At 46.0% G+C, this 14885-nt stretch overlaps 2 long non-coding RNA genes across 2 annotated transcripts; one reads left to right on the forward strand and one right to left on the reverse strand.

Annotated features, from left to right (window-relative positions):
• Positions 1–1751: 1751 nt before the first annotated feature.
• On the reverse strand, positions 1752–7498 carry LOC109742436 (uncharacterized). Its single transcript, XR_005762442.3, has 4 exons — positions 7211–7498; positions 4922–5201; positions 4107–4800; positions 1752–4005 (listed from the first exon to the last, which is right to left on the reverse strand). It is a non-coding gene; the product is annotated as an uncharacterized lncRNA (long non-coding RNA).
• Positions 7499–10275: 2777 nt separating this feature from the next.
• Positions 10276–12821, forward strand: LOC120968208 (uncharacterized). Its single transcript, XR_005762444.3, has 2 exons — positions 10276–10602; positions 10937–12821. It is a non-coding gene; the product is annotated as an uncharacterized lncRNA (long non-coding RNA).
• Positions 12822–14885: the final 2064 nt, after the last annotated feature.

Below are 14885 nucleotides of genomic sequence, written 5' to 3' on the forward strand. Positions count from 1 at the left end.
TCATACTTGAAGCCAGGTTGGGGCTTAGCTTGTGATGTCAGATTGTTATAAGCCTGGAACAAAAGTCTTGGTTCTGTCGCTGACTAATTCAACTTCGCTAAGCTGTAGACTGCTAAGGTCCTGTGTTCCCTGTCTAGGGTGTGACTCTGAGCAGAGTTGGATGTGTTGTCGGGTAGGCCTTTTGGTTTGTTTGGTTCCTTTTCTCTGGTTGAAACGGTTCTAGCACACTAGGTATTTTCTATGAAATGGAAGTAGAGGAGACCCTTCATATTAGGAAGAAAAGAAGACCCTGGCTGATCCAGTGATCCTCTGCTTCTTGCTGCTCATGCCTTTCTCTGTTTGTCCTTCTGTTTTCAGTTCAAGTTTAACCCCACCCAAATCAATTCATCGGTCAGAAATTGTAAGCCGTTATGGTAGACGGTGCATTCAACATTCAGCATGATTTGGTGGACACTTAGCACTGCTTATAAAGTATACAGTACAACGGAGGGATTTATTTCTTGAATACAATCGGTAGAAGAAAAGAAGAGGATACTCAATGGTGCACCCGGTCTATGCTAGTTATATATAAATGGTTGCCTGCATAATTATTTATGTTTACCGTAGTAATATGGGCCTTGAAATTGCGTCTGCTAATTTGCCTAATCCTGGTTCTTGCTCATATCTTGACTTCTCCCCACCCCTGGAACCAACACAATTTCCAAATCCACCACTACTAGGCAATTAACCTCTGCCAGTTACACAGGAGTGTGTTTTGAACATTCTAAATCGAGCTCTTTTACGGTACCCTGGTACTCCAAAACCACATCAGGGAGTACCATGCAGATCTGGCCGTCCGCACGGAGGGGGCAACGAAGTCATTTCCCAAACGGCATCGAGGGGTGATTTTTGACTTTTGGACGCACACGCAGTCCATTGCCCAACACGCTCCATCTGATTAGTATAGATCCGATTTTTTCGGTGTGGGACGATGGAGATATGGACGTTTCGGACTTTCCGTACCAAATTAGGGGATACTTTCCCAAAAAACAAAACTCGGGCGATCGGTTTAGTAGGCCATATTGGTGGGTCTCGTTCATTTATAGCTGAGATTTCTTTTTACGGGAAATAGCTGAGATTTATTTAGGAGAGAAAATAAAACTAATGTTGCATGAGCCTAGAACGTGCAGCTTATAAGTGAAACTCTCAAACCAGTTCCTTTTTTTTTCCTTTGTGAAGCCACAGGGGGACGAACCTTGGAGAAATAAAAGGTTGTACTAAAGAAAAGGCTAATGACAGGTACGTCAAATTATCTTTCTGAACACACCCAACTTAATCTCAAAAAAAAAGAACACACCCAAGTTTTTTTTTGTTAAAGGCATTTACAAGTTTGAAAAACATAATTTTGTGTATATATCTCATCTGGACGTCTCAGAGAGGTACCTATTGGTCCGGATAACTCGGAGTGGTACCTACGGGTTTGTAAGACTCATGCTAGTAATTCATACAAAAAAAAGACTCATGCTAGTACTTATGGGGGACCGGATGATTCGGAGCGGTACTTGTGGTGCTAGAAGAGTCGTACTGACACTTGTAGATCCCTATGACTCAAATTTGTACATGTGAGGTATAACAACTCATGCTCATACTTGTTGTGGGCCCAGATGACTCGGAGTTGTACTTCTATGTTCGGGATTCATACTAGTACTTCTAGGGCTAGATGACTTGAAGTGGTACCTGCAGGGCCAAACAACTCCAGCTTATGGGCCTTGTTAACTCGAAAGTTCTATGTGTGGGTCCGGATGACTCATAGCGATACATGACGGGAAAACGACTCATACTTCTACTTATGTGTCTAGATACCAACCTTGCAGTGGTACATGTCGGACCAGAAGACTCATATTTGTACGTGTGGATCCGAATTACTCAAAGTGGACTGGAAAGGCTTAGTTGTCAGTCTGAACGACTCAGTGTGATATTTGTGGTCAAATCATACTGTACCAATGAAGATATATGTTTTTTATTTGTTTACAAGAACAATTGCTTTGTTTAGTTTAGAAATAGATACGGTTTTATACGTTGTGGATGGTGTTTCAGATGGCATTATATGTTATGGAAAAAACATCCGCACAATAAAACTGAGATTTGCACAACATTCGTCCGACAGCGTAGCAACAACACTCCATATTCATCTGTCGTCAATGTGTTACTTGGACATTGATGGAGAAATCCAGCTATTTCCCTACATAAAAGAAAATCTACAATGGCATCGCCACAACCGAATGAAAAAATTCTTTCATAAAAATAAATCTTCAATGGCATCGCTAGGATCGCCACAAGTCCACAACCTGATGAAAGAATCAAGGTTCACGTTAGTCAATCATCATCACCCAAACTTTTCTTACTTAAAACTAGGACGTGTACATCTCCATGTTGTATAGGGAACAATACAAGGGTGGATAACGAACATAGATTCAAGTGTTTTTTTGTTTCCAATAATTGCTGTTTACAAAACTCTTCTGAATTAAGCTAGGACATGTAGATCTATCATGTACAAGGAACAATGTGACACCTTTTTTTGGTTTCCAATAATCTCAATTACCCAAACTTTTGTTATAATTAAATCTAGGCCATGTAGGATGGAATAAGAACATAAATTCGAAAAAAAATGATGGACACATATCCATTAGAACTAAAAAATGATGGACAAAACATATTTTGAAACATTGCCAGAAGTTCATGTTAGAGAAAATTGTGTCACATGGTATCTTTCCGAGAACACAACATTATAATCTATTTCAGAGTAACTGGTTTGATCCAGAACAGTTTGTCAGCTGGTTTGCTTATTCATTATCATGTACTCCATCACTGCATAATTTTCTCTTCTCCATACTTGATGCCTAGTGGTGTCCATTCATATATATGTCCTGAACCAATGCAGAGAAAAGCAAAAGCAAGTACCAAAGATAATGGGAAGGGCTCACTGATCTTACGACGTATTCAGCCGACATCTGGACAGAAAAACCCAGTTTATCGACCACCCACACGTACAGTCAGCGCCTGGGTACAGTACAAATCCTCTCTCCGGCCGGCTCTACTACCCGTATGCGGGGCACGCCCTGGATAGAGCACCTGCTCGACGAGCGGAGATGGAGGAGTAGGGGACGAGCCGGGAGGCGTGCGCCTCGCCAACGCCGGCTGACATGGGCGCGGATCCGCGCCACGCCGCGTGTGCCTCGCCAACTATGGCCGCTATGGCCGCTGTTGCAGATGATGTCGCCGGAGGTGGAGAAGGCGAGGCGCACCCTGCGCCGTTGGCCGCTTTTTGGGCTGGGCAGAGGCCGCCGCCGCAGGTGGATACGAGGGGACGAGCAGGAAGGCTACTAGGGTTAGGGCAATGTGTTTAGGTTACGTCGTTCATTTCCAGCCGGGAGAAAACAGAAAAGAAAAAGAAAATGCTGAAATACTCCTCACATCACAAGAAAATCATAAACAAAGCTGGGGATTACCATTTTGCCCCTCAAACGGAGGTACTCCACCTGTTTCCCGGTTAGTACTCCGGGGGACTGATGCTGGAGTACCAGATCGCGCAAACCGTTGGATTGAGGAAAATGAATGGTGTCTATTCATTTCGGGGTATAGTAAAAGAGCTCCTAAATCATGCAGGCCAAGCATTAGTTATTCCAGAGCAAGCAACGATCACAAACGCAACTTGTTGCCGGTCACAGCTCATAGCATATCAAGCAACTTAATCATGATCGACGCATCTGGATGACACGACGCCGTTTACCTCCTAAGTTAATTAGGCGTCGTGCGGTGTGATGATTCGGGTGGATCAACATCGTAGGCGAGGCGAGACAGAGCCGTGACGACGGTGCCGATGGGCGCTCTCATGGCATGATTGTCGTGGATGCACAACGAAGCAACTTCGAGGGCCTCCTGCAAGTCCAAGGACGGATATCGTCCCTGCAGCGCCGGGTCTGCCATCCGGCGGAACTGGCTCCTGTCCATCAGCGTTGTTCGGGCCTGATCCAACAACAAACATCAGTACACGACATCACTCGGATCATTCATGGCGAAACAAGAAGTAGCAAAATAGAATCCAAAACCTTGGCTAATTAACTTACCCATGTGACAAGGTGTCGATCCTCCCCGGCGTCCTGGTGTCCAAGCCGTAAACACTCGACCCCGGGAGCAGCTTCCCGGTCATCACGGTCTCGGGGGCCATAGTACCCAATGCCGTCCTTATGGCGATACCAGTACACCAGCCCTTGTCATGCTCCGCCAGTCCATATTGGGACAGCTTTGGGTGGTAGCCGTCTCCGAGCAAGATGTCCGAACTTTTGACGCATCGGTAGAGGACACCTTTGTCGTGCATATACTCCAACCCTCTGGCCACACCGGCGGCAATGTTCATCCTCGTGTTCCAGTCCAGCGGTGCTTTGCCTGGAGATGAACCTAATGGTCACAAGATGATCAGGTGGTTAACTTTTTTTTCTTAATTGATCAGGTGGTTAACTAACACAACCTCAAACGAATCATGAACGCAGTTATAAGCTTTGTAGCTAGATTGTTGGCATGCATATAAGTAGCCGGAGGTGGAGAAGGCGAGGCGCCGTGGAGGTGATCTTCCAGAGAACCCAATGGCATGTACTCGTGAACCAAGATCCGGTGATGGCCATCCGCACAAAAGCCGATAAGATTGACAATATTTGGGTGGCGCAGCCCGCTCATCGTCAGCGCGTGGGCAAGAAACTCTCTATTATCTTGCTCCCCTGATCCACTTGGATCAACAGCATGCTGCAGCTTTATAGCAACAACCTACATATGCAGATGTTGATTGATCAATCATTTTTTCCCTCACATTGATCATGTTGTCAACTCGTCATGGTACGCACGTATATGAAACTAACAAGTAAAAGGAGGAGAATTGGATCGTCACATGATTGATGCTCTTGAGGAAGCCTTTGTAAAGATCCGCCTCCCGACCAGCGATGCGGCAGTCAGAGCTGAAGTTTCTTGTCGCCGCCGCGAGCTCCTTCAAGGAGAAAGTTCGTGCCACAGCGCCAGGGACGCTGCTGGTGTGTGCATTGGCCGGGGCAGAACGTGGGACCTCCTTCTTCCTCGCGCTCAAGCAGGGGAAACAGCTTGCCATTGTTCAGCTTGACACCGGCTTAGCTTCCTTTTGCCAGATCTGTGTGTCAACCAGAACAATAGTTGTGCTGCACTTTCAATAGAAACAAGAGCAAAACTTATTATCTTCACAGCAGGTCAGTTGACATTGTACTGCGGAAACATATGTCCCTAAAAGTTCAAATAGCAATGCTATGTTTACCGGATTTTTGTTAGACCCGTCTCATGGGCGGAAGGGGTTTTAAGTTGAATTCACAGGGTGTGAAGAAATAACATGAATAGTCTTATAGACTGTCCTGTTTATACTGAAATTTTGAAGTCACATGTTGAATTGCTTCAACGTTAGCGTTGTCTCCAGTTTTGTTGCCTAGAAACTTTGATTACATGTTTCCTCGTGTTCCTTGAATGACCAGTGGCTTGGCTAAAATCTGTTATCATCCTCAAGAAATTCACAGCGGTGTAGGTCTGGCACCTTTTTGTCCTGCCACATTTTCATTTCTGAACTTGGCTCAAGTGCAAGTGCAAGACACTGAACATATTTTGTCCTGTCACATGTATATCCCTCTGTACAATGTTCTAAGGCTCGTGAAGATAAGGTGGATAGGACCTCAAATAATCAACAATAAACCCACGTATCATATGTTGTTACGGGTCATGAATCATATATGTTGATAAGTCGTAACATGCACGGATCTGCCCGATGCCTAAGAACTACTCCCTCCGTTTCAAAATAGATAACTCAACTTTATACTAACTTTAGTGAGTCAATTGCAGAAAACTACCACATTTGCGGTAAGGTTTGCAGAAAACCACCAAATCGGTAACTCGTTGCAAAAAACACCGTGATTTCACTAAACTCCTTGCAAAAAGCACTGATCGGGTGATTTGGCCCGTTTGATCATTTTCTGACAAGTGGGGCCAACTAAGGAGCTTAACTGGCAAAAAATTAGCACACACACCCCTAGATATTTACAAAGAAACGCAATCAGACCCCCGGTGTGCACAACCGCGGCGCACTGGCCTTGCCATCCGGTACGCGCGGTGACGCCCTCGTCGGCGTCGGAGATGTCTATTGCGTCACGCTCCTCCTCTCCTCCCATGGACGCCTGTGTTATGGGGCGGCAGCATTCGTCGGGAAGGAAACAGAAGGGACGAAGGGTTGCAGGGGCGGGCTCCCGGCGGCAGTGCGGGCTCAGGGACGGGCTCCCTGCGGCGGCCACCATTCCTGTTGGTTCTCGTCGGAGAGACCATGCCGGTGGACCTCCAAGATCCATCCATGGCGGACGCCTCGACGCTCCACATCGCCTACCTGGCCGCCACCGTCGACGTGCTCTTCGCGGGCAGCCTCCTTCGCTTCGTAGCCGTCCGCGCCAGCGAGGCCTGCCTCACCGCCCGACGCCTCTTCGCCGAAGCCGCCGGAGCATTGGAGGCGAGCTCCAGCCCCGCGGGCTGGAAATGCGGTCCGTCGCCGCCGCAAAAGTTGCTGGCCCAGATGGGGAGGGACTGGATTGCGCACGGCGGCTCAGGACCAGGGCATGGCGGCTCAGGGCGTCCGCGCCATGGACAGAGGGCGGTGGGCGGGCTTCCGGCGGCGGCGGGAGCCGGCGGGGGCGGCATGGTCGGCTGCAAGGGCGCCCGGCGGTTGCCTCCTCCCGATTGGATCGGGAGCAGGATATCGGGGGGAGGGGTTGATTGCTTGCTATTTTAAGATCCAGGGGTGTGTACGTAATATTTTTGCTAAGACACCTCCTTACAATCTGGCCCCACTTGTCAAAAAATGATCAAATGGGCCAAATCACCCGATCAGTGCTTTTGCAAGGAGTTTAGTGAAATCACGGTGTTTTTTGCAACGGATTATCGACTTGGTGGTTTTTCGCAAACCTAGCCGTAAATGTGGTAGTTTTCTGCAATTGACTCAACTTTAGTATAAAGTTAGGTCATCTATTTTGAAACGAAGGAAGTAACACGAAGCATCAGACAGATCAAAACCGATGATCTATTTCACAAATCTCATCGAGACCCCACGTGTAAGCGCGCAGCAGTGTAGATTCTGGAAAAATTTAAACCAAAAGGAATATTGGGGTTTCTGGGGACTTACGTGCCTTGGGTCGAGAGGCGACCTACTCGAACGGAACGTGGTTGGAGCCTTGGAGGAAGCGAGATCCAAATCCTTGGAACGGCCGGCTGCGGCTGGCTGACGATCTGCTTGAAAGGTCGGATCGTGGGTGGGGGCGCGTGACCTCCCAGGAATTACATCCAGCGAATCCGGATGGGCTTGGGCGTCTGTCTCGTCATTGTCATGGTTGACAGTGGAATCGAGGTTGGGGATGACCGATGCGAGGCCGGTGCTAGCTAGGGGACGACGGAGGGGCGATTCCGTGTGGGTGTGGCGCAGGCGGTGGATGCACAGCACTCGGCAGCTGACACTCGCCGCACCAGCTAGCTGGGTAGCATAGGAGGAGGACTGTGGCTACTTCCTTCCTGGAGTAGCCCAGCATGCCGAAAACGGAAAGTGAGACTGCTTGCGACTGCGAGAAAGAAACGGAGGTGTCACGGGCGGTATGGCCGTCTCAGTCAATCAAAGAGACCAGGAGGGGTAAGGGCATATACAATGGTTGATAAAATAGTCTTATCTTAAATCTTGCATGTAATTTAGAGATGACAAAAAAAATGTCTACAATGGATTATCTCTTAGCCTTATCTTTAATAATTAGCTATTCCTAAAAACATGGTGAGACATATTGTGCTAAGAGATCATCTCTTGTCTTCTCTTAAATAAAAGAACACAAGCCTTTTCTTATGAGTTCTCTCTCCCCACCTCATCATTTATCCTACGTGGCACTCTTAAGATGGCACCATTGTATACGTGGCACTCTTAAGATGGCACCATTGTACACGGGGGGGGGGGGGGGGGGGAATGCAACTTTGAAACGTGTTTTTTTTTTTGAAATAGCTTCATGGACCTTGAGCACCAAATGGCATTTATGTCTTTAACGTACGTCTTAAGAGTGCTCGAGAAATAAATACCAAGACACATAACCAATGAAACACATCGTAGCGAGTCCGGAGACGTGGTCAGCCGGTGCAACAGTTTGGTCCAAAGGCAAGCAATCTGCAAGAAGACACCCCCGTGTGGCTCTGTTGATAGGTTGTGTATCCTGTGTGGTGTCCCACCAGCTCAGGACCCACATTTCTTCTCATGTCATGTTGCCCGGTTTCTATGGAGCTTTGTCCACGAGGATCTGAGACGGTGAGACTGGATGGCAGGCTATGGACCTAGGACAGTTCCTAGAAGCCTAGGCCAACCTTATAGGTAGGAGGAGACGCCTCTTCTGGTTAGCGTTCACAAAGATAACTTGAACCCTGTAATGATATGTAACAAGATGGTGATCGGGTGTGTCTTTCTGCGGCATGCTATTAAATTCGTATTTAAATTTCTGACCTTCTTTCCACATTGACGTCCATTTTCCAGGCAATAGGATAGGGATTGGCTAGGCGTCATGATTGATCCGGCTCCCTAGAGTCATGCATCATCTTTTTTTCTTTTGCATATTTGTGTTGTTGCCCCAACAGATCTATCCTTTTCTTTTCGCCTTTCCGGCACTTAAACTTGATGCATGGGCGTGTGGTTTGCTTTATACAAAGCAGGGGTGAAACCTGTTTAGAGTAATTTAAATCAATATATTTCTAGAGGATTTTTTAGTGGCCAGAGACCCTTTTTTCTTTTAGAAAAATGCACCAGTAATTTCGCAAAAAAATGCACCAGTATATATGTGGCCTAAAATTAAGTATCATTAATTAGAGCTTGTGAGAGCACCTATAGCCGGACGTCTCAAACCCGCCTGATACGCCCGGGCGGGCCGTCCGGTTACTATCCAATCACATTTTTTCGACTCAGACAGACTCCTTAAACGGGCCTGAAATGCCGGGCTGACCGGCACCCCCTCATATCGAGTCCAAATATGAGGCGGATATGGGAATGTCCGGTCACGCCTGCCACGACGTCGGACCCGCCAGCCCAACCTCACCCTAAATTGCACCAAATCCACCACACCCTCTGTCCTCCTCCCGCCGCCCTCCAACCTTTTCCGCGCCCGGACCCTCGCCATCCCCCACCCTTGCTCCCAATCCTCACCTCCGGTCCTGATCCACCGCTGGAGATGTCTTCCAGCCCGACCCACACCGCCGCGACGGAGACGCAGTCCGCCTTGTCCGTCAACGGTGTCAATTCGTCGGTTGCGACTTGCAAGGCGGAGAATGTCACCTGCAAGTTGAGGCGACGCCGACAGCGAGAGAGGGAGGTGGCGGCGGCTGCTCAGGGAGGTTCAGACATGGTGGAGCAGCTGTCTCCTCCACCGCCCGGATCCCCGCACCCCTTCCCTCCGAGCGCTGACGCGACCCTCTTGGATGAGCATGCGAAGAAGTGGCTTGTAGACAAGAAGATGGAGATCAACGACCGTAGGAAGTACGAGGCGGCTAGGGCGGCTGTGGCCCAGATGCAAGCGGAGGAGGCTGCCAGGATGCAGGCAGAGCAGGACGAGCAGGAGCAGGCGCCCAGCCATTAATCCGAGGTCATCCGTCATGCTCGGACATTGATTTCTTTTTGCCATGTCCAGTTTATTGAACTATGATTTGTTTTGCTTTCTTTCGAAATTTGGCATTCAGACAATTTGTATCGTATGGTCGACGTGCATGGATTGCACGGATTTGAGAATCGGAATTTACGGTATGTAGATGTGCGGCACAACATTTGAGGGGTGCCCGGTCAGGGCACGCGGACGTCCGCACGAGTTTGAGGGGCCGGATTTACCCAGTCCGGCTATAGATGCTCTGAGTTTTTCTTTATAGCTTCCACAAAAACAGTTTTCGTGATAGAAATTAACTTCAACTGAGGATTTGGTTCACTTTCATCCATCCGACCAACCGTGAACCGTGTGTCCTTTGTATTCTCTCTACTTTAAGGAGCATAGCTTCCCCTCAAAAAAAAAAACTTGCATACCAAAAAGAAGTCAAGACATGTTGCTTTAACCTTCTTGTATTGGACTATTGGCTCATCAGACACTCATCATAAACGTCGCTTTCGTGGGAGTAGATCGTGATGTAGCCATTGCATGCAGATGTGGCGTGGTGATTGATTTACGGTTTTGCTAATTTTCAGTCGGATGAAATTAATTCGTCGTCATTCTTTTTTTGTCCGTTCGATTCCTGTGTTAAGATTCGTGCAGGTATGTTTTTTTTTTCAGCTCTCGGTCTGTTCGGTTCTTATCGGGCCCGCAAACTAGCCTGGAGACCCGTTATTTTCGCGGGTCACGTCTCCTGGTCTCAGGCGGTCTCATTTTTCTTTTCTCTTTCTTCATTTTCTCCTCCTGTAGCTGCCTTTGTCAGTTTCCTTCCCCATTTCCAGCGGGCAGCGGCGAGAGCTCGGAGGCAGAGAGCCATGGCGATTTTGGTTGGAGATCTCACTCGCCGATCTCTCAAGGCGTTCTGGTGGTGAGGCGTCCGGTTCTCCCCCGCCCCCCATCCCCTGCTTGCTTCTCCCCAACCGTACGCTGTGGTTTGATTGAACTCTCTGGCAAGGCGATTCGGCTCGAGCCGTCCCCTATCCCCCCCCCCCCCCCCCCCCCCCCCCCCCCCCCAAAGCACACAGACACACCCACACATGAGGTTTGCAGATGCAGATGTAGCGGTGGCCTTGTCTATTTTGATCTATGCTTGCGAATGTCCCTGTAGTTTTCCCTGTGGCGAGTGTTGTATGATCTTCTTTTGGCATCTGCTAGGTTGGTAGGTTGATTTTCGTCGGCCTGTTTTTGATATATGTATGCAGCGGCGGAGACAGGCCCCAGGCACCGGGGCGTGAGACCATTTTCCTTCGTCAACTGTAGGGAACAGTGTAGCTAGTGTATACAGTCTACAGTGCTTGAAGACTGCCTGGGTCCTTGCCCCAGCCTGGCGCCGCCACTGTATGTATGGTTGCCTATGCTGAATCTCCTGGTTAGTTGGTGGACAGAATTTTTTTCAGTTAAGTAACAGTGGTTTGGACTGTAATTTGGAGTGTTAATTTGAGTGGATTTTCAGTTTAATTTCATTTGTAGCCCAGTGTAAATGCAATTTTAGTCATTTGTAGTCACAGTCTACATTAGTCTATCTTACACTGTAATTTTCAGTGTTTCGTTTCATTTTTTGTAACTTCTGTAATGTGTAACTTCCAGTGTACATGGTGGTACATTTTAACTGAATCTTCTGCTTCCACTGTTTTTTACATGGTAATACATTAATTGAAATTTCAGTAAATAGAGAAAGTAAATTATTGATCTAGATGTAGGTATGCAAATGCTGAATCTCCTTTTCGGTTGAGTCTCGTGACTGAATTTTTTCAGTCAAGTAATAGTGTTTTGGACTGTAATTTGCAGTGTAATTTTGAGTGGATTTTCAGTTTAATTTCATTTTTGTAGTCCAGTCTAAATGTCAATTGTAAAATGCAATTTCAGTTTAATTTTACAGTGATTTTTCTTACTGTAGGTACAGTCTATAGTCTATATTACACTGTAATTTTTAGTGTCTTCTTTCATTTTTTGTAACTTACAGTCTATATTAAACTGAATATCTGTGTACTAACAGTCTAAGTTAATGTACTTTAACTCTGTAACTTACTATTCTATGTACTGAAAGTTCCAGTCTAAATTGCAGTGTAATTACACTGTAATTCATTTGGATTTTATTCTATTTAATTACACTATATGTCACTATAATTCACACTGTAATGTCACATTGACTTCCAGTGTCAGTGCACTAACATTACAGTGCAATTACACTGCTCTTTTACACTGATAATTGCACTCCCTGTAATTTACAGTCCAATTTTCATTTGGAATATATTATATGTAATTACACTGCAATGTTAGTGCACTTACACTGTATATCCCTTTGTAATTACAGTGAATTACATTTGTAATTATAGTGTTTATTATTTTATATGTGCATTTTTTACTATGTATTTACACTGGATTGTCAGTGTACTTACACTGTAAATCCTTGTGTAATTTTAGTGGATTAATTTTGTAATCGGAGTGCTATAAATAATTTTGACCATGGTTAGTTGCAGTGTTGGTTTGTTGTGAGTGATGTAAATCATTTGGAAACAGATGAGTAGATTGATGAAGGATTGTGTGAGATATGTTGTCTTTTAGTTTACCACCATAATCCTTTTGTTGGTCTTGTCATTTTTAGTCTTTTATGGTGTTCTTTCAGCTTCGATCCTTGCTTCATAATAATCAATTTTTTGACTATGATTAGTGATACAGATGTGCAGATTGCGGAAGGCTTGTGGGCAGGAACCCCATGATATTTCTTCTGATGACAGTGTAGATTTTTCTTCTGTCCTTGTTCTGCCTTTCAGGTTGTGCTGGATCTTGCTGAAATTCTTCACTCATCTAACTCGGATAACCCAAGATTTCTGAAGAGTGGTCAGAGACGCTCGTTTTCAATGTGCTCGATTATCTTGCTCGGTCTTCATTCAACCTTTGGCCTCAATTTACTAATCTTCGTTATGTACTTTACTGTTTTTTCATTTTGTAATTCTTGTTTAGGCTTACTATAACTTTAGCCCAGTTAGCATTTTCAAATTCTGCAACTCATTAACTGCATGTTTAAAAAGATCAGTTGCAACATAGACCAATAAATTCTGAACTATTTGCTTCTAGTATTTAAAATTACCGAGTTGTCTGAATGCCACAGATAACTATTTGAGCTAGTAATTGTGGCTTCATGATTATATTGTCTTTCTCTTGCGTGAATCTTGCCTGGCCTTGTTTTTGCTTCTCTGTTGTTTCTATTCTTGTTTCTTCATTGTGCACCACTCCTTTTCAAATCTTCTGGCCTTGCTATCATCTTTGATTTCTTCTTTTTGTCCCTCTTGGCTTTTGGCCATCTCTATTCCTATATGGTTTACTTTGTGACTTTTGGGGTTGAAGCTTTAGTTAGTGCTTTTTGGTTCAAGTTTCAGTTAAAGTTAATCTATTGTCTGTTTCATTTCCAGTCTGAACTTTTCGGTCATGGATGATGCATGGCTTTTACTTGGTTGTCAACTCTTATTTACAGTATCAAAATGCATGAATTACAGTGTGCAATCAGCTGTGGTAAACAATCTTGTACGTGTGCTTACAGTCTTGTAGAATTGCTTTTACAGCTTGATTGTGCATGAATTACCGTATAGTTTACTATATAATTTTAAGTTCAGTTTACTGCTCTTGGGTCCATGCTTTGGTGAGTCTGCCATGTGAATCTTACGCGACCTACTGGTCTAGATTTGTTGTGCAACTGTTCCTATGTTCAGTTTTCAGATCATATAATTTGCTATGGCTGAACTTTTCAGTCAGTTCATGATCTTATTTTTGTAGCATCGGTAATGCATGTCGTTTTAACTGCACTGTACTTTTTTTACAGTGTTGAAATTCATGAATTACAGTGTCAAAGTATTTGTTATTTTTGGTCGAATTTCACGTGTTGTACATGGATTACTGTCTATTTTACTCTGTTTCAGTAAGTTTTCAGCCCTTGTAACTTGCTCCATCACCATGAATGCTATGCGCTTGTCATGAATGCTATGCACTTGTCATGACTTCAAGCGGGTCCAGTCCAACCCGATAAGCTTTTTCTGATGAGGCAGTTTTAAGCACGGCCTCGTTGAAACGTACATACATATAAGAGAACAAAGAGACATATAGGTGTCACAATTCTATTGGATGAAAAATTTGACTGAAAGCCAATTAGATTTCAGTCAGATGTTAAATAGACAGCCCTTTGATTTATTGGTTACGACATGTCGGCGAGGGTACCATCCCAGGAGGGTGAGCGTGCAAGATCGATCGGCCATCCGTTTCTGGCATGCATGTCCTATGGCCATCGATCCGTCCACACGCACGCACGTAATTATGCACCTGCCACACGGTCCTACAGTAAAACATAAGCACCTGCCTCACGAACCATGACACGCACATGAAGATAGTAACGTGAGCATGGTAGCGAGCTTGCCGTAGGTACATGCTCTGGACATGCGCGCGTGAACCGACCTGATTGCACGGTATCGTCCTTGCTTTCACGTGCGCTGCCACGTTGTCGAGGACTCGAGAGCATCTCCAAAAGATGATGAAAAAATACTGTTCATGTTCAAATACTACAATTTAGACCACTAGTAGAAAACAGGGTTTTGGTCACAGGGCAATATTCACATTAGTCCCGGTTCAGTCACGAACCGGGACTAATGTTAGCATTGGTCCTGGTTCGTGAGGCCAGGGGCCTGCCGGGCCTCGTGGGGGCATTGGTCCCGGTTCGTCTGGCCCCTTTGGTCCCGGTTGGTGGGACGAACCGGGACCAATGGGCCTCGCTCCTGGCCCACCATCATTGGTCCCGGTTGGTGGCTTGAACCGGGACCATAGGCTGCCCCTTTAGTCCCGGTTCATGCCACGAATCGGGACCAATGAGGTGCCTATATATACCCCTCGCCCGCGAGCAGAGCACTCCAGTGCTCTGTTTTTCTCTGGCCGGCGAGGGGAGGGCTTTGTGGTGCTCTAGCTCATGTCCTATGCACATGAGGTGTTCGATGAAATGCCCGAGCCACAGTAGTTAAGCTTTCTCCTCTCGAAGCTCGACCTCAAAGCTCCATTTTTCTTGAGATTTGTACGGTTTAGTGGAATGCACGCAGATGAACCGGCAATGGATGTACGGTGACAGACACACCTCCGAGTACATTAAGGGCGTGCATGATTTTCTCGAAG

Source organism: Aegilops tauschii, chromosome 7 (assembly GCF_002575655.3).
Source record: "Aegilops tauschii subsp. strangulata cultivar AL8/78 chromosome 7, Aet v6.0, whole genome shotgun sequence".
Classification (NCBI taxonomy): domain Eukaryota; kingdom Viridiplantae; phylum Streptophyta; class Magnoliopsida; order Poales; family Poaceae; genus Aegilops; species Aegilops tauschii.